This window comes from Rhodnius prolixus, unplaced genomic scaffold, assembly GCF_049639745.1.
Source record: "Rhodnius prolixus isolate KJV_2025 unplaced genomic scaffold, Rpr scaffold_5, whole genome shotgun sequence".
Classification (NCBI taxonomy): Eukaryota; Metazoa; Arthropoda; class Insecta; order Hemiptera; family Reduviidae; genus Rhodnius; species Rhodnius prolixus.
The window spans coordinates 44,219,917-44,234,157 of NW_027411624.1; the positions used below are offsets into that span (position 1 = coordinate 44,219,917).

Consider the following 14,241-nt stretch of genomic DNA (forward strand, 5'->3'; position numbering starts at 1 on the left):
CGCCTCCGTCCACGACACCTAATTGTTAGTTGGACGTAAAGCTTCGCCTGAAAAAAAATAGGCAATTACTTTACTTTTATGTGGTGACTACCAAAAGAGCAAAGAGATTTGGAGATCTACTAGTCAGACAATACAGTTTCGAAGGAGTGAATATTCAGGAGCTATCTTCATCCAGGAACTATTCCCAAAAATGAGATAGGCGATGAGGTATAACGAGAGAAAGCTGGCAATGAAAAGTTGGGCCATGTACCAATGAGATGTTGACGCACCTTAAGATTAAGATTCTAGTAGGGCGTCCTTTAAGGCCTACGCCACTACAACCCCCTTTGGATCTATTGGGGCTCCCCTTCTCTAGAGCTCACCCTCCAGACCCGTCCGTTTGGCGCACCTTAAATTAAAAAAACTAAAATCAGTGATTAGTAGTGTTTACAAGGAAAAAGGGGCTTCAACGTAACAGGCTTCTCCTCTTCAACACAGGGAGGTGTTGATGAACCCCCCCCCCCCCGGGAACTCCTGAGGAAGGTATGGAGGATGGGTTGAGGATAATGTGGCCTCTTGCATCCTCCTGTTTGCCAACGATACAACGATACAAGACCATGAGGAGATCATGTCGCAAACAGTACCGGGGGACCAGAGGAGGCAATAAGCACCCTGGTCATAAACAGGTAGATGGTGCTAATAGCCTTTGTAGGCTATATTGTATTGGCAAATTCAATATGTCGCTAAAATTCGCTGGAAAGCCTAAGAATTTTTTTTGTTTTAAATTGAATGAATAGAACAGAATAATTCCATTAGTTTTCAGGGTTCTACCCAATACAAATGGAATTTGGTTTAATAATGTAAAATAAAACCTTATAAAACATAAATAAAAACTTGAATTGAAAACTAAAAATTAGAAACAAAACAAAATTATAAAAGTATTTTTATAAACTCCAAACTAACTAACGTTAAAGAAGTAATGGAGGCCTGCAGCTAGATTGCACAAACCGAGAGGCATTTATATACCCAAAAAGCCCCCTAAGATTAGCGCAGGTACAATGTAACCTTCAGTTAACTAGAGCTGTTAAAAAAGGAATAACGCCTGAGTGGGAGCTAAAGGCAATAGCTCTAGAGACCATTATTAATCGTTACCCTTCACCAGATTGGTTTCATGTCTACACAGACGGTTCAGCCCTAGAAGCAAGATATAATGCAGGAGCCGGTGTGTACTCTGAAGCCTTTTCAAATATCAGCACCTGTGGGGAAAGTATCCACTAATTATGATGGCGAGCTTGCCGGAATACTATTAGCCCTTGACAAAGTGAAGTGGGGTCCTTGGAGCCGTGGTCTTTGTTGACTCGCGTGCTGCGATTCTAACAATATCATTCCATGGAAATTCGTTGATTCCAACGAAGCAAGCAAACTTCAACCTATTCGAATAATAATTTAAATTCAAGCAGAAGACAACTTCCAGAAAATAGGCAGGCCATAACTTCAGTGAATAAACAGCATTAGTTTCTCAAAACAATTTATTCTGCGGTTTTCCATCTACAAAAAAATTAAACACTCACATTATACAACCTACCACTATACATAAACCTATAATATGCCCTAACTCTACAAGTAATATAAGATACAATCATTTGAGTGCCATCCTTAGCATTAACATCTTTTTTCTCGCCACTGTATGGGCGTATGTATAGCAAAGGTGGAGCTTTATTAACATTTAATTTACGACAAAATGCGCCAAAACTTGCAGAGTCATTTAATACGAGTATATCCGGAGCATCAATAGTATTAGCCTTAGGATTCCATTTAATCCTAATCCTTGTACGAGGCGTAATAGTTCTCCTTTTATAAACATTAGTAGACGAATAACCCATTTCAACCGTTTTCGGGATAGAAAATGATGTTTGTGATATATCATTCTTAGTATAAGCATTATTGTAAAAGTACTCAAATACTGTAGGTCCAGTTGCAGAAAAATCATTAATAGTAAGATCTTTAGGGAAATGATAAGTTCCAATTTGAAGATTTTCTTCATTATATTTAGTGTTATAATAACCACTTAATTTATCAAACTCGTTCTTAGATTGCCCTGTATTAAAATGGCTTATATGGAGCGAGCTATGCAGAGTCGGCAGTCATAGCGAAATGCAGAGCAGCGATTGAGGCTGCCAATAAAAGCAATAAGACAATAGCGCTCCAATGGATTCCAGGACACTGTGGGCTGCTTGAAAACGAGAGAGCCGATGAATTGGTAAAAAGAGGTGCGCAAATGGATCAACCTGAGCAACCGATCTTTATGCATGCTTTTAAAATGATAACTGCTGCCTGTCTTCGATCAGAAGTGAAGTGCAGACAAAAAGCAAAAAGCGGATGGAAAACGATGGCAAGTATTGGTTGAACCAGGTGGACGAGTTCCACCTAATCTGACAAGAAGGGATGGCGTGGCCTGCTTCAGACTGCTCACGGGTCATGATTATTTGCTGGCCCACCTATGTCGCATTGGGTTGGCGGTGGACCCGACCTGCACTCTGTGTGGAAGAGAAGACATGTCCTCCGAACACCTTGAAGTGTGTCCTTCTATCGAGGACATAAGAAGTCTTATCTTATCGGACGGTATCTACAGGAAAAAAGCATTAGTGTACTGGGAAGCCCGACGTCGAATGGCAGAACTGCCGTGACTTACGGGTGGCGTAGATAAAAAAAAAAAAAAAAAAAAATAAAATTAAAGGCACTTGTTACAAAATAAAATGGATTATTTAATTTATCAATATCGGCTACATCTAATAGAACTTGAACTTGAACATCTACATCTGAAATACTAGAGATGTATTTATTCAAGTATTTATCTCTATAAGATTGCAGCCTCATACATTTTAATAAAAAGTGCTGTAAATCCTCTCTTTCGGGAATGCTGCATATAGGGCAATTGGAGGTATCTGTTTGAAAACTGTTTCTGAAACCAGAAGAAGTGATTTGAAATGAACGAGGCTGACATAACCTCATTTGACTAATTAATTTATGCTTTATAATTGGCACCCTAAGAGACAAATATTGCTCACCCAGCGTTAGACTACTTATCTTTCTGAAGTCTGGATTCGAATTTGAATGCAGAACAGCCATCAATGTCTAAAGAAAATTTTATTATTCTGAAATTTCAGTTTTTTAAAATATTGAATGTGTTGTGAGTTTGGATGGAAAAGGTTTCGCCGCCTATATACTCGCGTCCTGAAGATTTGGGGGGAGGAACAGTCTCCTCTTCCTGGAGATGGAGAGCGAGAGTTAACAGCAAACCTCCTGCTGTTATACATTTTGTGGCAAAACCCAAACCGACACAAATCCTTCCTGAGCTGTTCTGCCGTTCATCCACCCACTTACTTACCCTGACACAGGCGCCCTCCATTACGTACTTGGCCAAATGAAATCTTTTAAAATGGTATTTTCCTTTTTATATCCTCCGCTTTCTCACTGAACCTGGGCTCTTATTTCTCTCTCATCCTGTTTTCTCATCTGCTCCTTTCTCTTTTTCACATTCAGTCAATCTTGCCAGGTCCCACTCTCTCAGTAACTAAGTAAACAGTCTTCAAGGTATGTATTTTTCATAAAGGCTTAACTCGGAACCCCCATACTCAAGTTTATAGAGCTCTGTAACCTCCCTGACTGTTCACTCCACCACAATTCCCCTCCTCCTCCTCCACAATCTTATCCCTCCAACTCTCTATTCTACCACAAAAGTTTTTAATATTTTAAATCCATTGGATTTTATGCAGCGGTGGTGTGTGTATGTATTTCCTAATGTGCACTCGCATATAAGAGATTTACAAAACATATCGTTTTACTGTAAATATTTAATGATATGATGGCCTTTTGTGACGTGTACCTATCACATGTAAGTTCACCGTAGTAATGGTGGTGGGGGGGATTTTCTAAAATATTTAAAAAATTGTAGGGGGACAAGATAGCAGGAAGTAAGTTCGCTGTAATACTTTTTAAAAAAAAAAACAGATCCTCCTTTATCTTCCCGGAAATAAGAGCTTATTCAAAACAGAAGCAAAGACTCAGGGAGGAATATAAAGGAAACTCTTAACAGGAAAATTGGAAAAGTCATTCTGCGGTTCTTTTCCACTTCCTTTGGTCGTCCAGAATATTGGAGTTCCAACTGACTAGTCGATTTCCTCACCCTGGTTTCGAACTAAGCGAATCGAGTTCACATTAGTCCCAGACCAAAGTTTGTATAAAGGTGTTAAGTATAATTACAGTAAGTTTTTCCCACACCTTTCAGTACAGGTTGGCAGGAATCTAATTAGTACCAGAATAAATTGAAAATAAGGAGCAAGAGAGAAACTGAAGAGATTAGTAATGTAATAATGGGATGCTGCAGCCTAATGTAGAGAGATATATATCGAATTAGGCGATTTGGCGAACTAATGTATAACATAGTTTATGGACGCTGAACTCTCCTATCCGATTACAGTTGAATCTTTAATCAAGTTAACTCTTTGGAGGTATTGAATTTCTTCTCCTCCCCCTCCCGCCGCCAATAGGGCTGAATTTAATCCCTTATTTAGATCAAGATATGAGAGGCAGTAACTGCTTTCGTCCTTTTCAATCAATTTCTTTAGAGAAAATTAAATTTACCACGTATGTAATTTATTATTTAACACAGATTCCTCAGCTTAAGTATGACGCCATCGAGATCCTATTTTAGAACACCCTCTACCTCTTGCAGCATACAAGATGCAGAACCGTACAATAGTTATTCAGATAATTTATCCATCAATTATATTTCCCGGTGAAAATTCGAACTTGTTTTGATGGAAATTCATTTTTTCTGCAACCATGTAGGAATGTTCTCATTACTCAATTAAAAATCAGCTGTGTAATGCCCAACTTTACCTCACTAGTGAGTGAAAAAACTTTATTGTGCTTCCTTGATATAAGAAGTTTTGTTATTAAATATTTTCTGTAAAACTTTGATAAGCTTATTTAAATTTATTTTATCTAAATAATTAAAAAACGAATATTAAAAAATAAAATAAAAATTGAAAGGAATATAGAAATAAAAATATTTTAATAAATAATTAGATATTTTTAATTATAACAGTTAGAAAGGTTATAGTGTTACCTTATAGAAATTTAAAATGGATTCTAGTGATTCCTGTTTAGTTTTTTTTTTTTAAGTTAATAACCCTAATGGTTGCAGAAAAAATATTATATTTAACTCGAGTCTAAAGTATTTTCCTCACACTCGGCAATTTGCACTTGCACTCGCCTCGCTTTGCTCGCTCGTGCGTGCAAACCCTGTCTCGTGCGAGGAAAAGTACTACTTTCCACACTTGTTAAATAAATAACTTTTTCCTTACCTTGTGAGTGAAAGTGAAAAAAAAAAATCATGTTATTGTTGAACATGAGATTTGGAAAATATCAGGAATGAATTATTTAATTGTTAAATTCTTAATTCTAATTTGATTCATTATGAAAATGGTTAAGATACGGTGAGTACAGTTTGTAATTTACAAAATGGCGTATAGGGAAGAAGATGGGTAAGGCCATATAATAGAGCCGCAGGTGTCGTTAGAATATTTCATCGACTTGGTAGAACACAGAGAGAGTAGAGAAAGCCGCTCAGTGCTCGCCCAGGATAACGCCTCCTCCTACTAATACTCCTTCGCTAAGCTAATTAGAAGGAGAGCGGACTTGTTTTCCATCTCGCACACACCAAGACTAGTATGTAGTTTAAGCTGGATAGTGTGCGAGGAGCTGGAGAGTATTAATAATAGATGAATCAAGAGTGTACTACCCTTAACAAAGTTAACATCTATCCGTTTGTCTCTCTGTGAGGCCATCCTAGCTAGCTGGCTGGCTGGCAGTACGATCAAGTTGACATCCAACACAGGAAGGAAAACACACGAGAGCCATATGCACAGAGACACTAAGACTGGCTAACACGCGACTTGCTGCTCTCTTCCGGCAAGTGTGCGTCGTTCTCTCACATTAGAGATAATCAGATTGTCCGGATAGCCGGCGGTTGACACACACATACTCTCTGCTCCTGTAATTCGATATCCACACGAAAAGTTAACCTAATCAGTTTACCAACAAAACAAAACAAAAAAAAAAACTTCTTTTCCAATTTAAGTTATCGTAAGTTTTATTTTATTCATTTGCAGCATTGAACTGTAATTAATTATCCATTTCCGGTTGTATTAAATATATAAATTTTGTTATTACTTTAATTCAGGATGTCAACTTCCGAGATAATTAGATTTTGACGTTTTTTTAGTGCATTAGCTTTGGACAGTGTTCTGTCTTTTTTATAACGGGCAATGACCAGTAAGGGACATTTGACCTGTAAGGGACAATGACCAGTAAGGCACAATGACCAGTAAGGAACAATGACCTGTAAGGGACAATTTAAGGGAAATCTAAAGAAATCCTGCTCAGCTTCCCAATAGTATCACTATTTAGAGAGAGCCCTTAACGGAAATGAAGTCTGTGTGTGTGAGTTTCGACGCTCGGAATCGAAACAGGACAGACCGCCCTGGTAGTCTGGCGAAAAGAAAAAAAAAACCAAAGCTAGGAAAATGATATCAAAGTTGAAGATAGTGTCGCCTTACTATAATCACTTGGAAGACGGCTTCTAAATTTTTTGCCACAAGATCATTCCAACTTCTTAGCAAAGTTGATGGTTGACAGTGGTACTAGAACCTCTCATATTCTGTTCCGATCAGCAGGATTAGCGTTCACTGTTCATTTCAAACAGAATACAACAATGAAGATGGCAACAAAGAAGATTAGTCCATGGACCACTAGACACGAGCAGTTTCCAATGTCTCTGTGAGACGGAGGAATATACTTTACTGTAAATTTCTCATATTAACCATTAAATAAAATCCAAGGCCTAGACACCGGGGGAATCGAACCCACTAAACCAACAATACATCTTAGCATTGCGGGTCTAGCCTAAAACCGTCTAACATAGTTTACTATAAATTTCTCATATTAACCATTAAATAAAATCCAAGGCTTACAGACCGGGGATCGAACCCACTAAACCAACAATACATCTTAGCATTGCGGGTCTAGCCTATAACTGTCTAACATACTTTACTGTAAATTTCTCATATTAACCATTAAATAAAATCCAAGGCCTAGACTCCGGGGGAATCGAACCCACTAAACCAACAATACATCTTAGCATTGCGGGTCTAGCCTATAACTGTCTAACATACTTTACTGTAAATTTCTCATATTAACCATTAAATAAAATCCAAGGCCTAGATTCCGGGGGAATCGAACCCACTAAACCAACAATACATCTTAGCATTGCGGGTCTAGCCGTAGCTTTGGTTATCTAACTAGGTATGTTTCGCTGCTTTGCTAAGCCAAACTTCATGAAGGAACATAATGATTCTGTAAAGCAGTTGCGACACCATGCTGAAACTATAAAAGTGTTTGGAGCTTAGAGTTCAATATTTTCAATATTTCAGATGAAAACTGAGTGAAATTAAAATAAGAAATTTTAATTATTAGATCAAAGATGTGATTAGATTATCTAGCACTTAATAAAGATCCTAATTACTAATAAATTTTTAACGAATTAAACCTTTAATTAAAAGTGAACAAATAAATTATTCAAAAGGAAAATTAAACAAGTACGTCAACATTATGAATGCCATTAAGAAGGGACAGATATTTAGACGGCAGTGGAAAGGTACTTGCCTTGTTAAGGTAACATCTTAAGTCCGTCTGTTTGTTGGGCTCAATTAATATGGCGTTAAACAACTAGGTGAATTAGTAGCTTCCTTTATTCAAACTTTAATGTGATGGAAGTTATGGACACCACCTGGATGGCTGTTTGTGTCTTCGCTTGCTTGGTAAGGAATTCGTGAGTGGAAAGTGCTATAGGAGGAGGAGGAGGCGCTGGAGTAGAATGGGTTGCCATCTGAGAGATAATAAAGGACCGAGCTCGAACGTTAAGGGGCTCGTTAATTAATCAAATTGAATAATAAGAGAAGCGTTACTAGGCTGTTGGGTTGATCAAAGGCGTTGCAGAGTGAGAGAGAGAGAGCACAGGAAATCCTGGCCAATGTTCGCGGCCGCTTCGTCCATTCAAGATTCAAAATGTTGCCAAGAAGGTGAGGAGGAAGCTGAATCACTGTGACGAAATACACCAGACCACACAGCTCGATGTATCTCCGGCGCTCCTTCACACGTTGATTATCAAACAAGTCTTCTATAGAGCTTCCAGCTCTAGCCAGACCTAAGGCAACCATCTTAGGCTACACTCAAAATTAATATTGCACACATCTTGCTAGGATAAGCAGCATTAAGTTTGCCCTAAGTACAAAGAGCTAAAACAACTCCTTGCAGCCAGCCGTTCCCCCCCCCCACACATTTGATCTCCCTAAAGACACTCTTGGAGCAGCGGTCTTAGCAGATTATCTGCAACACGTTAGTAACGGCGTAACGCTCAGCTAACTGGGAATTGTAGGATATCTTCTAGAACACCTTCCATCTTAATTCCAATCTAGTTAATTCATAAACATTGAAAGTTATAATCCTTTGGAAATAATCAAGTTTATACAGAGCGGAGGATTCCCTTTGTTTTACTCTGGGATAGTAAGCGAAGATTACCCATTAATCACGCGGATTCCCGACTTCCGTGATTTCACGGGGTAAAGTTCCTCTTTAGGTGATCCCTGATTTTTTTTTTTTTACAAAAAAGATTTCAATTCACTTGGACTAATTCGATTCTATTCAGAGCGGGCAGTTAAACAATTGAAATACTGATGAAACAGGAATTAAATACGTCACAATGATGGCGGATGTAGCAGGAAAGCCCATTAAGATCGCTTCCAGATTGCTGGAGTTACAGTGTTAGCAGAGGAATGAGAGCACACTCCTGTGTAAAAAGACATTGTCGGGGCGTTACACTGTCCAGACATGGCTCGCACTTCTATTAACTGTATAGCCTTTTATAGCCCTTTATTCCGCCTCAATCTTGCAGGAATTACCAGGACTTGTTAGTGTGCCTTATATATATCTTTTACTTCTTTTACCACCCACCGTTTACTTCCTCCTTATCTGTCTCTAGTGCGGCCATTTCTTCCCTTTTATTATATAGATACTCTAGCCAGCTTCCAACTCTTCCAGCTTGGAACATCAGAGAGATTTCTTTTTTATACGTCTGTCTGCACAATCTTACTCAATGGTTTGGAACACTTCCTCTTCCTGTGTGCCACCCTCTCTCTCTTTATACAACACCAACCGAAAGTGGAACTGTCCTCTTTAAACCGGCACTCTTACATCACTGTTTACACCATAATCTAGCAATAGCGCCCTAGTTGCTCGCGAACTACAACCTTCTTTATTTAGTTTGATGGTAAAATTAGATTAATTTCCTATAGGAAACGACATTAGAAGCTTTTCATAATGGCGTTTTCTGACTTCTAGATTCATTTTCTTCAAACAAGGCATGTTTACTGAGCTCCCATATTAAAGTGCACTAAGAATGGTAAACCATTTATGTAAAATTAAAAAGGTAATTGTGTGGTGAAAATCAGGGATTCAAGAACCGGATGTACCACGGAAGAACGGGGGAAAACCAAGGTTTTCTTTAAACTGTAAGAGTTGTAACTTCCGTGACTTTTATTTAAATCATTTTCCAGGGAAATTTGTTTAACTTTAAGAGACGGGAGAGGCGGTGAGTTTTCCTCTAAAACTTATCTCCAGTGCAATGTCTGGATGTTTTAAGAATTAAACATGATTGCATTGTATGAAGTGAACGTCCAAATTAGAACGTAGGAAATTGGTGTTATTGACATTCATGATATCTACAATCCACTTTTACATAAGACCTGCGAAGCTAATATGTATTGTGGTACTAGGTTCGATTTCCGGTCTTAGGCCTTGTATTTTATTTAATGGTTAATAAAAGAAATTTATATCAAAGTATGTTAGGCGGTTATAGGCTAGACCCGCAATGCTAAGATGTATTGTTGGTTTAGTGGGTTCGATTCTCGGTCTCTAGTACTTGGTTTTTATTTAATGGTTAATATGAGAAATTTATAGTAAAGTATGTTAGGCGGTTATAGGCTAGACCCGCAAAGCTGAGATGTATTGTTGGTTAGTGGGTTCGATTCCCCTGGTCTAGAGGCCTTGGATTTTATTTAATGGTTAATATGAGAAATTTATAGTAAAGTATGTTAGGCGGTTATAGACTAGACCCGCAAAGCTAAGAAGTATTGTTGGTTTAGTGGGTTCGATTCCCACGGTCTAGGTCTTGGATTTTATTTAATGGTTAATAAAAGAAATTTACAGTAAAGTATGTTTGCTAGTCGCCTCCGTCCACGACACATAATTGGTAGTTGGACGTTAAGCCCCGCATGGAAAAATAGGCGAAATAGGCCACTTTTACGACAAGTTTTAAGAAGATCGTGAATTGGAATAATAATAGGTAATCGGGTTTTTTAAAGATAGAATCTAGCAAAGTGGGGGCGACGCACTTAAAAGTGACACTTCCTTAATAGAAGTTAAATTATTTACGAGTGACACTGAAAAAAAAAACAAAGCCGGCGGGTTGCAGGGGATGCAGATGATAGTAAGGGAGGAGAGATCTGATCCAAGTCGATGTAAAACAATCCTTTGTCACCCTCTCTTACATCTATGACAAGGGAACTCACACGACCTATCCCTCATTCATTCTACAAAGTATGCACTGAAGTAGGCCTCTATTGTTCTTGGTAATCATCATCATTGCAAAACAGGAGGGTTGCATCATGCAGTCAGTGTGGGGACAGTGTGTTGTGCATGTGATGCACGTGAACATTCAAACATGTACAGCCACTTGTTTCACCCATCACACTCCGACCCCAGGAAGATCTAAATACTATTCTTAACAAAAGGACCACCCTCATCGTTTCGCACAATTCCCGGGTTTATTTCATTATTATTATTATTATTATTCTTCTTTCTGTCTGTCTGTCACTTCTACTAGCTATATTTTTAATTACCGCTTGTTTTTGTCAATTAAACATTAATTTAGGCTTCATGAGGGAACTTGGGATAGAATAATTATGAGAAACTTCGTTGGGGGTCGTTGATCTCCTTCCGGATCCTCACATGACTTCCTCTTACAGCAGTAGTTCTCTTGTTAATTATCTGAGAGCTACATAAACAAACATGTAATAGATAAATAAGCAGAGAGGGGGGTTGAAAACAATGATTTGGCTGGGAGTTGTTCAGCGACAACTCTGTTGGCTATCCAAAAAAAAAACGTCCAGCTGGACCAGTCTCTGCAGTTCTGCGAGATGAATGGTAAGATTGGAGATGTAGAATTGAGAGCATCGACTACACATCGGAGAATTTCTATTTTTTTTTTTTTTAAAGCACTGAAGAGATCTAGTCCGTACAACCACCAAAAAAAAGTGAAGTGAAGAGATCTAGTCCTTTGTTCCAGGAGAATGAGTTTGGAGCGATTGTCCAGTAATTTGAGAAAAGGTTTCATGAAGGAAGTTAGGGAACGGCTCCACCGGTTAGTCGTTTATCCAAAAACTCGAATTTCCAGGGAGGGAAATCCACTATCAAATATGCGTACAGAATGCACTATTTCCGAAGAAGGTAGCAACTTCCACTTGTAGCGAGACGATTCTTTCCGGAATATGATGTCCGGAGAAGAACACTCCAAGAGAGGAGAAGTCAGCTCAGTACAATATAGGTTATCACAGTCAATTAGAGTATAGATTCAGGACACACCGGATATTAAAGATTCAACCACCTGAAGTGGTACATCCTAGTAGTATAAATCACAATGTATTATCAAGTTAGCACTGGGAATATCTATTATACAGCAGCTGGGGGACAAGGGGTTTGGACAATAATTTGCTTGATTAAGACCATCAGTACCATCAGTGTGCCAATCATCGTGCCTCCTCCCACCCAACACTCCATTACAGCTAGATAATTGATTATACCGCTCTCTGTTGCCTGATTGTCCAGGTCTAATATTCACTATACAATTATTTAAACGAGTCTTTCCTAACTGGAGGGTGAACTAAGAGGAAGTCTAGTTCTTGTGGCAGGTTTTCATACTTAGTTTGGTGTTTCCTGAGCATGGAAAATGTCTGGTATGTGTCAGGACCCATCCTGAATAAGACCATTTCACTCTGTACATTGATGATGAGTTTCCCTGCTAGCAAACTCGCGTACTCAGTAAGTAAAGTAGTGCCTATTTTTTTCAGGGCGGGCTTTACGTCCAACTACCAATTAAGTGTCGTGGACGGAGGCAACTAACAAACATACTTTACTGTAAATTTCTTTTATTAACCATTAAATAAAATCCAATGCCTAGAGACAGGGAACCGAACCCACTAACCAACAATACATCTTAGCATTGCGGGTCTAGCCTATAACTGCTCGGCTACCGTGGCGCCTTTATATTGATGTCCTACTGGACGGAAAATGAAACTCTGGTATTCATTTGTACGTACTCAATGTTAGCGTATTAGACTAGAAGATTGGTAGTTCCGGGTTCAAGTTCAAGCAGTATGTTTACGCACACGATTAGATTTTCACATCGTATAACGAGTTCCACAGATAAGTTGCGAGTTCTCCGGAACGAGTGAAGTCTGTCTTTATACTGACAATGCAGTACTGAGGTAGTTACAAGTAGCCTAGTTTTTGAGGCATTTTAATCGAAAAAAACAGAAATCAATCGACACTTCCTGGACTACGAAAAGCAACCTAAGGTGTTGCCGAGATTGCGCTACTATTCATGATCATTCTACATTCTATTGAATGCTACAATTACAAAGAGCCATTCTAAGGATCTGGAAAACATATTTAATTATTACTATATTATTGTAGAATACCGTTCATTACATTACAATAATACGTGAACTTAATTCATCCTCAGAACTGTCGTAAGAACGATTTTCATCATTGAATCATTTTTCAAACCCTTCACACGCACAAACATACAGACTAATTTGTAAAGAATACTTTTTGGACTAACGGGAACTGAAAGCGGGTATTTCCGGTGGAAAATCTTGACGCGATCAGGAACACTTCCTACTAAGTTATTTTAGTGAAAGGAAAAGAAACAGTTTAAGGCATTTACGGGAGCAAGTGAAGAGTTATAGTTACCAGGATGTCTCCAACTCAGGAAGACATGGGAGTGTGAATTTGGAAGAGAGATCAGGAGCATGAAGGAGCAAAAACATTTTTCCTGGAAAAGGAGATAATTGCATCGAAGACATAGACTGGCTGTGCACAGAAAAACCCTGTTTTTCCTTCCGATTCTAAAATAGTCCAGTGAGTCTTGGGAGCCTAACAAAGCTAAGATAGTGCCCTCTTCCAGCAGTGGAGATGAGATATCTGAACGTACAGGGAAGACGCTTTAGCAATCTTCCGGTAGTGGAGTTGAGATATCTGAACGTATAGGGAAGACTAGCTTTAGCAATCTTCCGGTAGTGGAGATGAGATATCTGAACGTATAGGGAAGACTAGCTTTAGCAATCTTCCGGTAGTGGAGATGAGATATCTGAACGTATAGGGAAGACTAGCCTTAGCAACAGCCCTAGCAACCATCAAGGAAAATCAGCTTTCTGGGTCGCAGAGATGAACTTGGGAGGGACAGTAAGAGGAAATAGATACCGAAATGGAAGGAAAAACAGGATGTTGATGATGATGATGATCTTTATTAATATTTGTGTATTCCTTCTGCATACGTAAACAAATTTAATGTTTTAACGAATAAAGAATTCAAGAGAATCCATTTTACATAACGATATTTTCGCAAGTGGGAGGTTTTTTTTTTTCAAAATTTGCAAGTACTTCCGTCTTAAAGTAGTACATTAGTACTATTATTTACATGTTATATTCCCGTCTATAACCGTAGAGATGTAAGCTTGAAAAGTTTGTCTGAATTAAGTCACATTAAAAAAAACGGACTCTACATGTTGGTTGTGTTTCGTCGTCATCATCAGCAAGCAGGAAGGAAGCAGGTTTTTTTTTTTTTGCATACTCTGCTGTGCAAAGGAACGACTGAGAAGGCAGTGGCAGTGGAGGAGAGGGAGTATTGAAATAAAAAATAAAATAAAACTAAAAAGAAAAGTTATTAAGGTAACTTTATGTAGCCCCAAGTGGGGGCAGCGAGGTGGCTGTATTGCTGGTCTAATATAGTTAGTTTAAGGCGCTCGCAGGCAAAGTATTCTGCCGCCCCTTCCTCTCTGGAGCCACTTGAATTCTTTATAT

General features: G+C 38.6%; 1 protein-coding gene across 2 annotated transcripts in view; it reads right to left on the reverse strand.

Annotated features, from left to right (window-relative positions):
* Positions 1–14,241, reverse strand: part of Drgx (Dorsal root ganglia homeobox) — a 129,094-nt gene that overhangs the window by 5,294 nt on the left and 109,559 nt on the right. The gene's annotated exons all lie outside the window — the stretch shown is intronic.